A 12,299-nucleotide genomic window follows, 5' to 3' on the forward strand; every position below is an offset into this window, starting at 1 on the left:
AAACCCTTTGTCTGGTTTAACACTGGGGTAACTGCTTGAAACACATATTCATTCCAAAGGCACTCATACTTCTTAGAGTCTATTACATACACAAATTTGTCTTAATTTAAATGTCTCAAAAGTCACATTATGAAAGTGCTCCTTTACAAAATGAAATATGGAGCACATCTGCACTATATTAAAAGCTACTGACTCAATTATGTTGTCCCAAATAACACACCTGAGGATGGCCACATCTTTTTTTGAAGAAATCTTTACTGTATGTTTTCCTTACTGCTTAATACTATGCTCCTCTCTCTATATCAGCAGTGATGCATATGTTGTGTTTTGTCCCCCACTTCCTGTGACTGTGGGAGTGCTGGTATTTGCAGTCTACTTTCCCACTGCACAACATAGTCTGTACTTCTGCCCCCCCTTCACTTTCCTGGATGAGTTCAAAAGCCTGTGACCATGGAATGGCAACTCTGTTCCCTGGTTCATCTTCAATAATCGTCATAAAATGGAGTTTTCCAAGCCTACTTCTGCAGTTGTTGTAACCACAGGCTCCTCTCTTCTCTCCTCAACAACAAGTTTGATAAGAGAAAGGTTAGCTGACTCTTTCACATCCATAACTGCTGTCTCCAACATTTTTCCACAGATTGTTCTCTGGTCTGCCGCAACTTGAAGCACTCCTCATGCTCTGTGTCATCCATTGCACTCTTTCCTATAGCCACCCAGTGGCTTACAGATAGGAAAAGAAGACGGGGAGCTTCCTGATGCTCTGGCTAAATTTCCCTAGTCAGTATGAATACCACCTCTGGCTTCCCTTGAAAAGAGGACACTAGCTTAGTGGGCCTAACCCAGTCAACAAAGAGTAAATAAATAAATTAATTTCTTAATCTGTGCTGCGTATTTAAATTTCTTGTATTTTTTAATAGATTGTCAATGGGAAAGAATACCAGAGGCAAATTTCATTTAGCTTTGAAATAATTGTAAAAATACTTAGAGTATTAAAGTATTGCATTTCATTTAGACCAGCACACTAACATTCTTTCATTTTCATATAATCATGGTGCTTTATTTCTCATCATTGTCATGGACATTTAGGCATTTCTGACTCCTAAGGATGAAGTTGTATCCCAACTGATTCAGACTTCTTTTTAAGAATTAAGGCATGCATACAGGGAGTAGGTTTCAGACTTGTTCTTATACTCTGAAGCTGAGTAGCTCAGCCAGTATATATAATATGACCTCATTAACATTTAGAGCATTTTATTAACAAAAGTAATACACATGTTCTACTTTGACTAAAATCATTACCTCTAAAAATCAGATTCATACTTATGGTTAATTTTCAAGAATTACTTGTGTAACCCTATATAATCAATGATTATAAACTCAGATGTATTGCCATAGCCAGAATTTTTGGAATAGCTCACCAACCTTCAGAATGTAGTCCTACCACCAACAACTGTAACCACTCTCATCATAAAAGAACATATATTGGGAAGCCTATCTCATCAGTACTGAAAAAGATAAACATAAACAAAAATAAAACTTCATAATATGGAAAGCTTAACGAATAACTGATTACACTACCCAGACATAACAACATATACAACAATAATCAGTTTTTTTTATTTAAATCCTAGCAAATCTTATTGGTTAAAATTAAATTATAGCACATATCATTGTACAAATTAAAAATTTTATTATTTTTACTAAGTGTTTACTGTAGTATACATGGGGAATGTCTGGGTTCTGCTATGAAATGCCAACTCCCTAAAAGTTGACGTCAAAAGTAAAAGGGTGAAAAAATCATTTTTATATGTTCATTTCAGGGGACAAGCCCATTTGCACCCCTCCAAACTTATATATGTCAACTCCATGGTTACACCAACTTGAAAAATGGAGAAATCTTCCTAAAGAGGTGTATCATTGCTGGCACAGAATTAGAAATTACACCAGCAATGAGTTCTTATAAGAAATAGGATTCAGCATTATGCCTACTTCTTTTCTTATTTGGTCTACTGATGCTGGAACAAATTCATCACAAGTATGTGCAGGGGAACCATATGCTTGGTTATGCCCTTGCTAGATGGGCATTGTTTACCAGGCAATTGTTAATCTGCTGGAGCTGCTGGGTTAGAATAATATGATTCTACTTTTGCTACTGTCATTAGTTGTGTGAAGTTAAGGCATTGAATGGTTAGATTAGGTATAAAATCCAGTTCTTAAATCACTTAGTCCCCAACATTCTTGATTTAGTTAACATAATGACACACTGTACCTGTCTCAACTTATACTTAAACTTTCTACGACAATGTATTATGTATTATTCTACACTGCCCACTCTGGCCATCAGAGATTGCAGATATGCTACATGCCTTTTGGAACAGTAAACATGTTTATAAACCATTAGGAGTTAAACTAGAAACAAATGGGTTGTGAAAAGTCAACACTCTCTTGGGAAACTGCAATTCTTCATATAATGCCTGAAAATCTTATACATTTGCACAAACATGTCTTCATCATGATGTACGCATTAATAACATTTTACATTGTTAAAAACTGGCTAGATAGATTTAAAGTCACATGGGAAAACTTTAAAAATATGGCCACAAAATGCATATTATCACATAAAATGATCATTAGAAATCAAAATAAGCTCTCTTATTGCCAGAAGTATCGGAGCTCTCTTTTGGATACATTACTTAGAGACTAAAAAGCAGATCTTTGCTCACAAGATACTCATATGAATCCTGTTTTACATTCATATTTCTCAAATTGTAAACTAATAACATGAAATTGAAGGCCAAAAACAAAATAAAGAGATATTTTCATCTTATTTCTTCCCCGTCTCTTGTTTTTTTCATTTGTGATAAATACTCATGGTGGCATCTAGATGTAAATATTGTAAATTGTTATCTTGTTCTGTCATTGCATTTTGCTTTTATTGCAAGTGTACTGTCAAAATTATTATGTTACTAAATTATACATCAATGAATAAGCACTGTAGATAAAAGTGCTTTTTGTTAATTGACACCGTAGTAGATTGTACACTGCCAACTTTTATTTCACTGTATGAAATATTTTATATAAGTTATCTTATGCTTTTTTCCTTTGTCTTTTTTTCATATAGGATTATACTGTTACTTGTTAATCTTTAAAAAAAAATAAATAAATATTATATTTGAAAAAAATGTATTATGTATTATTCTGGTAGTTGATATCTGACCTTTTCTTGAACTGCTAGTGTTTTTTCCACTTCAGGTAATGAGTCTGATTTTTGAGATGTGCAAATATTTTTCAGTTATTCTGTTTATAACAATTCTCTGAACTCTGTTCCATAAGTAGGTTATGCTTTAAGATCATCTTGCTTGACATTTGTCATGGTGAGTAGCATGTGAAATTATTTCTATATACTATATACATCTTTTAGTTATCAACCATGATTTGAATCAGACATGTTTTCATAATATTTTTCTTCAAATGTAACTCACTGTAGGAACTAGTAATTTATTATTATTTATAATACTCATGACTAAATATTATTATGAACATTCAGCGGTAATGCAGTTTCCCACAAATCATTAGAAACATGTATTTTTTTCTTCAGTATTTGGACTTCTGCTTACCTGATCTGCAAGGTTTCCTTTGCTTTTGCTTTTTATTTCTAGTTTATTCATTCAGATCTTCTTTGTTTACATACCTTGGGGTACATTCAGATCTTCTTTATTTAGTTTTCATACTTGGGGTACCTCTCAACCTGCAGTCACTGAAAATATGAACAAAGGCCCTTGAAAGATAAAAACATCCAGCTAAAAATCTGGACATCTAATTAGCATATCATTTGAAAGTCATATAACACCTAATATAAGCACAGTATCAAAGTGACAGTGTAAAATCTGTAGACTTTAATGAACTGTATTGCAACATTCTACCACACAAAATCACTTATTTTTGCTTTAGAAGTATGGCGATAGAAAATGAGTGTCCTCTTTCTTTAAATTGTCAGTGCCACTCGAATGCTGGCCTTGCAATGTCTGGTAGATAGCTTCAAAATCATGTCTGATGAGGGGGATTCAAAAATTTGTGTGAAGTGGTGTGAAACCTGAAAATAGGGACATACCTCCAAAAATAGGCATATCCTAAATCAGGCCTGACAATAGGAATGTTCCTCCAAAATAAGGACAGTTGTGAGGTCTGCTTGGGGGTGGTCTGCATTCATATGACACAGCTGCTTTTATTTAATTAATTAGTTAGTTTGTTAGTTAGTTGGTTAATTATGAATCTGTCTGCCTGTTTTTGACAAAGCTTGATCAAAGAAGAAAACATTGCATGTCTGGTAAAGATAATTGTATAACCAGTAACTCTATAATTATTTGATCCTTTCTGGATTAAAACAATAAAATTAAACATATAAAAGCTCACATGCTCACAGGATTCGTCTTTACTATGGTAAAAAAGAAACACATATAATGTGCTGGATACCAAAACAGGTTTATGTAACTATTAAAGAAGTGATCTATTTTTAAAAAAGATTAATACTCATTTTTGTGTCATAAATTAAAGTTTGATATTAAAACTAATGGGTAAAATGTATGGATTTCAATGCCTAGTGCAGTTCTCAGTCATTTTAAAACTGTAAATTATAATAATGCATTTTAGACTTATTCCACCACTAATAGCTAGTGTACTTGGTGAGATAGTTAAGGAAGAGATTGCCACAGTTTTGGAGTATGCAGAGAAAATGATGCAATAGAAATAACTTGGGAAATCAGGATGGATATTTGTAGAGTTGAACTTGTATGTAGGGAGACAAGATTCATAACAATAGGAATGGAGAAATGACTACCAGAGTAGTATTAACTGGAATAATGGTGAGGGAAGACTGCCAGAGTAGTGGGACCAAACACTTCCAACCATTTTTTTGCAAAATATCTTCATCACCCCACCCGAACTGCGGTTAAATAAAAGGATCATGGCATTAGATTGCTGGTTGTCCCTAGTGGTGTTTAATATCCCTAACTTGGAAGACCCTGAATAGTCTAAAATTGGTTTGCAATTTGTCACTCAGATGTCTCTCAGGCTCCAGGGTTAAATTAATATATTTCTGTTGATAGTGTCTTACAATTAAAGGCTCTAAATTTGTAAATTATTCTCTGCAATTGACTGCTTATGATTTTTTTTCATATGGTTGCACTTTGCATTTTAATGCAGTAAATTTTTTTTATATGTTTTGAATTTTAGTCAGTAACTTCTGATATTTTAGCATTTTTGATTTCACAGAGTCAGATGGGGAGATTTTCATTTGATATGTAATTACACTGGTTATTTAAATCAAAATAGAGTCAGTGTATGCAGTTTGGAAGAAGTTCTTAAAACAGTAGAATGAAAGCTCTTAACTTGTATGATTTATTTATTTATTTGCAATAAATGTTGACCAGATGCAAATTCAAATTGACTCTTAGAAGGCACAATGACAGCCCCTTACAAAAATGTTTAAAGAAGAGCAATATTCAATATTTACTCTTCTTCTGTATTTGTGATCTTTTTTCAGAGTTTCCGGACACATCATTGGAAGTCCATCCATCTTAAGAGGAAGCACTCTGTCATACCTGAATTAATCTGAGTAGAGATGCACCTGAAGAATAACCGAGTCTATTAATATGCAGCTATTTCATCTCTCCATCTGTTCGTCTATGTACATATGTATCTCTCTCTTTCTCTCTCTCTCTCTCTCTCTCTCACTCTCACTCTCTCTCTCTCTGTATATATATATATATATATATATATATATGTGTGTGTGTGTGTGTGTGTGTGTGTGTGTGTGTGTGTGTGTGTGTGCATGTGTCTCTATATGGATACATATCAGTTGACTGAGTTTTCTGAAACTCAAAATTCTTATTGGCGAGATGATATGATCGAATTTCTGAAAACCCAAAACCTTTGGATGGAGACTGCAGTACAGTGTGGATTGGGAAATTTACTATTTTCCCCAATGTAGTGTGATCACAGAGTTGGTATATATAAATTGCATAGGGTGGGGGGCTCAGCCCCCACATGTGGACTGCATGGGGGCTTGATCCCTGCAAAACTGTAAGTGGTACAGTTTGAAATATTTTCTGCTTAAAAACCTCAGCTTTGGCCAGCTAAGATCTAGCTGTATTCAACTGGATGTATAAGAGAATTTAAGTACCTTTATCTGCACTTTTTTTCAAAGAATACAGTATGTAATTGATTTAACTGTGTTGCAGGAATATATATTAAATGAACTGGAAGTTTGACTCTGCCGTCAGTGCTTGCTGAATTTTATTGTTTGTTAGTAATTACAGGTGTGGGGGTAGCCACATTCTTTGATTTCCTGTCCTTGCCTATTTAAGTGGTACAGTTTGAAATATTTTCTGCTTAAAAACCTCAGCTTTTGCCAGCTAAAATCTAGCTGTATTCAACTGGACGTATAAGAGAATTTAAGTACCTTTATCTGCACTTTTTTTCAAAGGATACAGTATTTAAATTGATTTAACTGTGTTGCAGGAATATATATTAACTGAACTGGAAGTTTGACTCTGCTCTTCAGTCAGTGCTTGCTGAATTTTATTGTTTGTTAGTAATTACAGGTGTCGGGGTAGCCACATTCTTTGATTTCCTGTCCTTGTCTATTTAAGTGGTACAGTTTGAAATATTTTCTGCTTAAAAACCTCAGCTTTGGCCGGCTAAGATCTAGCTGTATTCAACTGGACGTATAAGAGAATTTAAGTACCTTTATCTGCACTTTTTTTCAAAGAATACAGTATTTAAATTGATTTAACTGTGTTGCAGGAATATATATTAACTGAACTGGAAATTTTGACTCTGCTCTTCAGTTAGTCCCACCCACTCTCCCTGTTTTTGTTTTGGTGTTAATCTTAGTGGCCTTGAAACTGCCTGCCCCTCTTGTAAATTTGTGTTTGGATACTCCTTCTGGGCCCATCTCATTTGCTTACTAAACTGAGTGCAATGAGATCATATTCTGATTTCAGGCACTCCTACAGTGTACAAAGAGAGCATCTGGGAAACAGAAAAAATCTAAGCTTGTTTCCTGCCTTTCCTGTTAAGTGGTATAGACTGTTTGTAGGCTTCTGAGCCCCCAAGCCCTTCTGTGTTGGAGGGAAGCCTTCTAGCTTAGTTTTTTTTTCTTATAACTAGCCAGTTTTCTAGTTTCAGCACTCAAATCTGTTTCTTTGAACTCAGCACTTGTTCAGAACTCATTGTAAACACTACATAAGCTGCAAATTACTACAGCACTCAACTTTCCTCACTTGTCTAGTGGAAAGCAGTTTTTAGTACTTAATAAATAAGCACTTATCCAGGCATGTCTAAGGGTCAGCTCCCAGTGATTTCTCCTGTCTACCTGATTAATCTGGGTATCTTGGGGCAATGCAGCAATTGCCTCATGTACACAGACAACCCTCTCCTCCTACCACCCAATACTACAACCTGTGAGAGATGCACTTATATAGCCAAACTGGAAGCAAAGCTCCCTTCACCCAAGACTGGACTAGACAGTCAAGAGGAGAGGGTAAACACTTGCACCACACCACACTCATCACATAGTCCCTCAAAACCCACACCACCAAAACACACACATAGAAACACAAAACACACACCTACATTCACGGAGGCTCTCAATAAAAACCTGCCCAAGCATCAGGGACATCCAAAGCGTAAACGCAAGCAAACTCCACCCTCCAACACAACTCAAATGACACATAGCCCACAAACTCAGTGTGCCACTCAACCACAGCCCATAAGGCATAACAACGTACCCAACACTCTAGTCATAGGTGACTCTATAGTCAGGCACATTGATGTTCCACTCACTAGACTAAACAAGGAGAAAGTTACTGTCAGCTGCCTGTCAGGTGCCAGAATCCACCACATAACGCATGCACTCAGGTCACTCCACAATAAGTACAAATATGACACTGTCATTGTCCATGTTGGTGTGAATGACCTGAGGTGTACCTCCCTGGACTACATGAAAAGAGACATGGAGGAGCTCTCCAATCTTGTATCCCAGGCAGGTATGACCCTAACCCTGAGTAGCATCCTGCCATCACCCAGAATGATACCACAGTACAAGGACAAAATGATTGACTTCAACAATTGGCTAAGCTTCTGGTTTCATTCTAAGGGGATCCAGTATTTGTCTGCCTGGGACGACATGATCGACAGTCCACGATGCTTTGCCAGAGATGGCCTGCACCTGTCTCCCTTGGGATTCCAGATACTGGCTAAGACTCTTGCCACCCCTATAGTGCCTTTTTTAGACAAGGTTCAAATGGCAAATTCACCACCGTAACCAGTACAAGCAAGCAAAATCTGAGGGTAATGCTACTCAATGCTAGAAGTCTAAACCTCAAAATGCACTCACTCGAGGCACTCCTTAAAAATGGAGAACATTGACATCTGTGCAGTGACAGAGACCTGGTTCAAAGCTCCAGAGAGCACCCCTGCATTACCAGGCTTCAATTCATACCACACCTTTTGGCCACCTAACCCAGAAAGAAGCACTAAAGGCGGAGGCGTGTCCATATTCATTAAGGATATCCACACCTCCAGGCTAGTTGCACAGCATAATGCATCCGAGATTATCCAAGAGCAACTAACTCTGGGCAAGACCACAATCCAAATTGTAGCTTGCTACAGACCCCCCACCATGCCCCAGGATTCACACTCCTCATTTCTTGATACACTGGAAAGTATTAGGGTACAACCCAACACCCTAATAATGGGCGATTTCAACTACCCCACCATTAACTGGGAAAACTACTCATGTACCAACTCTTTTGCTCAACGTTTTCTAGAATTCATAAATTCCAACGCCTTGGATCAACTTATTCACACCCCCACCAGGGGCAGCAATATCCTAGACCTGGTCATCACCAACATGGGAAACCGGTGTTCCACACCAGAAGTCAATTCCTCGTTGGTCAGATCCTACCACAAGCTAATCAGCCTAGACATCCACGTCCCACCCCCAGCCCCAATTAGGGAAACCATCGTAAAAAACTTCTCAAAAGCCAACTTCACACTTCTTAAGACAGAAGTGGCAAACTTCATGACATTCATGCAGACGGACAATAGAGGTATGACTGCCAAATCCTACACAAATGCACTTTATAAGCACTTACACGAGTGCATGGATCATGCTATCCCTAATAGAACCAAGATGTTATCCTCCAAAAAAAGGAAGCCAATCTGGTGGTCCTCTGCCATAAACAAACTCTACAACAGAAGAAAGAAACTGTTGCAAAAAAGAGTAAAATCCCATGACTGGAGGAACTCCCTGGTCAACCTCAGTAAGAAACTGAGATCCCTCATAAAATTCTTCAAAGCTAGTTACGAAAACAAAATTGCCACTGACTCTAAAGACAACCACAAAGCATTCTATAGCTATGTCAAGAATCTAAATGGGAACACTCAGATCTGCTCTGAGTTACAGCATAATGGCACTAAATATACAGAACCAACTGATATTGCCAACATCCTAGCAGATAGGTTCAGTGCTAACTTTACCCCCCTCTCACCCCCTAGAGGGCCCATCTCTATACCGGAAGAATACAAAGTTCCTATAATCACGGCTGCACAGGTAAAAAACACACTCTCCAAAGCCAAGAACACAGCATCCATGGGACCTGACAATATCCCAGGCGTCATTCTACACGAACTACAGAATGAACTGGCACCCTACCTAAGTACCATGTTCAATCATAGCCTCAGGCTTTTTACCCACTGAATGACGCACTGCAACAGTTATCCCACTCCGCAAAGGGGGAGCCATGATGGACCCCGGGAACTACCGCCCCATTAGCCTGACGAGCCTGGTCCGCAAGGCCATGGAATGTATCATCATGGAACTCATAAACAAAGACATTGGTAATCTCCAAACTCTGGACCCTACTCAGTTTGGATTTGTAAAAGGCAGATCATGTCTCCTAAACCTGATTGACTTCTTTGAAGCAGTCACCAAAGCCATAGATGATGGTAAAATGGTTCACACAGCTTATCTAGATCTCGCCAAGACTTTCGACACCATCCCCTACTCTGGAATTATAGATAAGCTCACTAAACTAGGTATAAATCCCTATGTCATAAGATGGGTTGCCAACTGGCTCACTGACAGAACCCACACTGTGAAAGTAGCGGATTCCAAATCCGACATCAGACCAGTGACAAGTGGAGTACCACAGGGTTCAGTCCTGGGTCCTTTCCTGTTTGGTATCTACTTCTCTGAAGTGCAGGCCAACACAGAAGGTCTTTGGCTAAAATATTTTACAGATGACTGCAAACTAGGAGCCATAATCAAAACTCCTAACGATGTGGACAAATTACAAAAGGGCCTCACTGAGACAGATACCTGGTGTCAAAGCCATGGCCTGAAGCTCAATGCCAAAAAGTGTATTGTCATCCCCTTTGATAAAAACTCTGTACCCATGAACTACCACATAGCTGGTAGTCTACTTAATGCCGAAAATGTGATAAGAGACCTTGGGACACAGGTGGACAGTAGTCTCTCCTTTGATAATCACATCGCCACAGTGGTCAGGAAATCCTTCTACATGGCACACCTCATCACAAAACGTTTCTCATCCAGGAAAAAAGAGGTCATCGTTCCCCTCTACTCATCACTCAGACCCATTATAGAGTACAACACCCCTTTTAGTATGTACCTCACAAGACATCTACAACAACTGGAAAGGCAGCAGAAATACCTCAAAAAGAGGATTGCTGACCTCAAACAGATGCCCTACACATACCATCTCAAAAAACCCCAGCTTTACTCTGTTGCATATGACCTACTCAGAGGCGATCGCATTCTAACATACAAAGCTATGTCAAACCCAGAGCTGTTGGACATGCTCCACTTAAAGAAATCCCAGTCCCTCCAAGCTACATGCTCTAGGGGCCTAAACCTTGTCACCACAATAAACAGAACATGCTGAAGGGATAGATTCCTGTCCCAGAGACTTCTCATACTCTGGAACAAACTACCTATCTATATCAAACAAAGCTCCTCATTAGCACTCTTCAAGAAAAATCTTGATGATTTTGGGAAATAGGAAATTCACCTTGGGATTCTGTGGCTGTGCTCGACAGGGGCACAGGAAAATAATTTTCTTGGGTGGTGAAAGCCAGGGCACCTTTTTGGCTAGGCTTATATAGGCCCCAGTGCCAATAGTCTAGTACCTACTTATGAACCTATGAACCTATATATATATATATATATATATATATATATATATATATATATATATATTTATTTACCTGCTGGTCTACTACAAATGCCTGCATGCTAGCACCTGATAACATACTTGCTCACTGCCAACTGCTTGGAAAAATATGTGGTCTCAAGTTCCCATCATCAAAATAGTGTGACTAAAGTACTTGTACTAGAACTTATCCATACACTATATATATATATATATATATATATATATATATATATATATATATATATATATATATATATGTATACTATACATATCATGTACTACTAAATATACTTATGTGCACCCCATGAAATCACATCAACATCCAATCAAAGCTTAATACAACTTTCTGCACCAAATCAATTAACTCCAGATGTCTGGAAAAATACCAGAAATGGAATTTTATTATGAAAAATAAATAACAAAGTGAAAACTTTTGGTCTTTTTTCTTTCAGAAATATTCAGACTAAAAAACATTAAGTCAATAGTTACCTTTTAAAGTGTTAAGCATTAAATCACATGCCATGAACTATCAGAAAAAATATCACTTTAATTAAAATTCTGACACAACTTAAAACAAACTTGATAAAACTTTTAGGGGAAAGGTATATTTTGTTAAAATGAACTGCTAATTCTCATACAGTGCAGACGGAGAAAGTGCTAACGAGGAATAAATATGCACATAATTACAAAGTGGAATAAATACATATAAACAAATGTAAAAAAAAATATGTGTGTGTGTAATGTTGTTCACCTCTATGGGAAAATGAAATGAAAGTAATTTTAGTATCTGCAGGGGAACAGAGAGAAGTATTTTAACAATTTTTGTTGGCTAACTGTGAAGTTTATGTTTTCTATGGAATATAATGTTAATGCCTGAAATGGTGCTTTGATTGTGCCTGTTGTTATGTAGTAACTGTTTTACTTCATGAAATCTATTCACAGTGATGAAAATAAATAAATTAATTGACATGTTTATGGATCTGGATAGCTCAGGGTTGCATAAAAGGTCCACGTATTTCATCCCCAGCTGGTGCTGGGAATTGACTTTTCATAAAAAAT

Source organism: Protopterus annectens, chromosome 11.part0, assembly GCF_019279795.1.
Source record: "Protopterus annectens isolate FY-2018-M chromosome 11.part0, PAN1.0, whole genome shotgun sequence".
NCBI classification, from domain to species: domain Eukaryota; kingdom Metazoa; phylum Chordata; order Ceratodontiformes; family Protopteridae; genus Protopterus; species Protopterus annectens.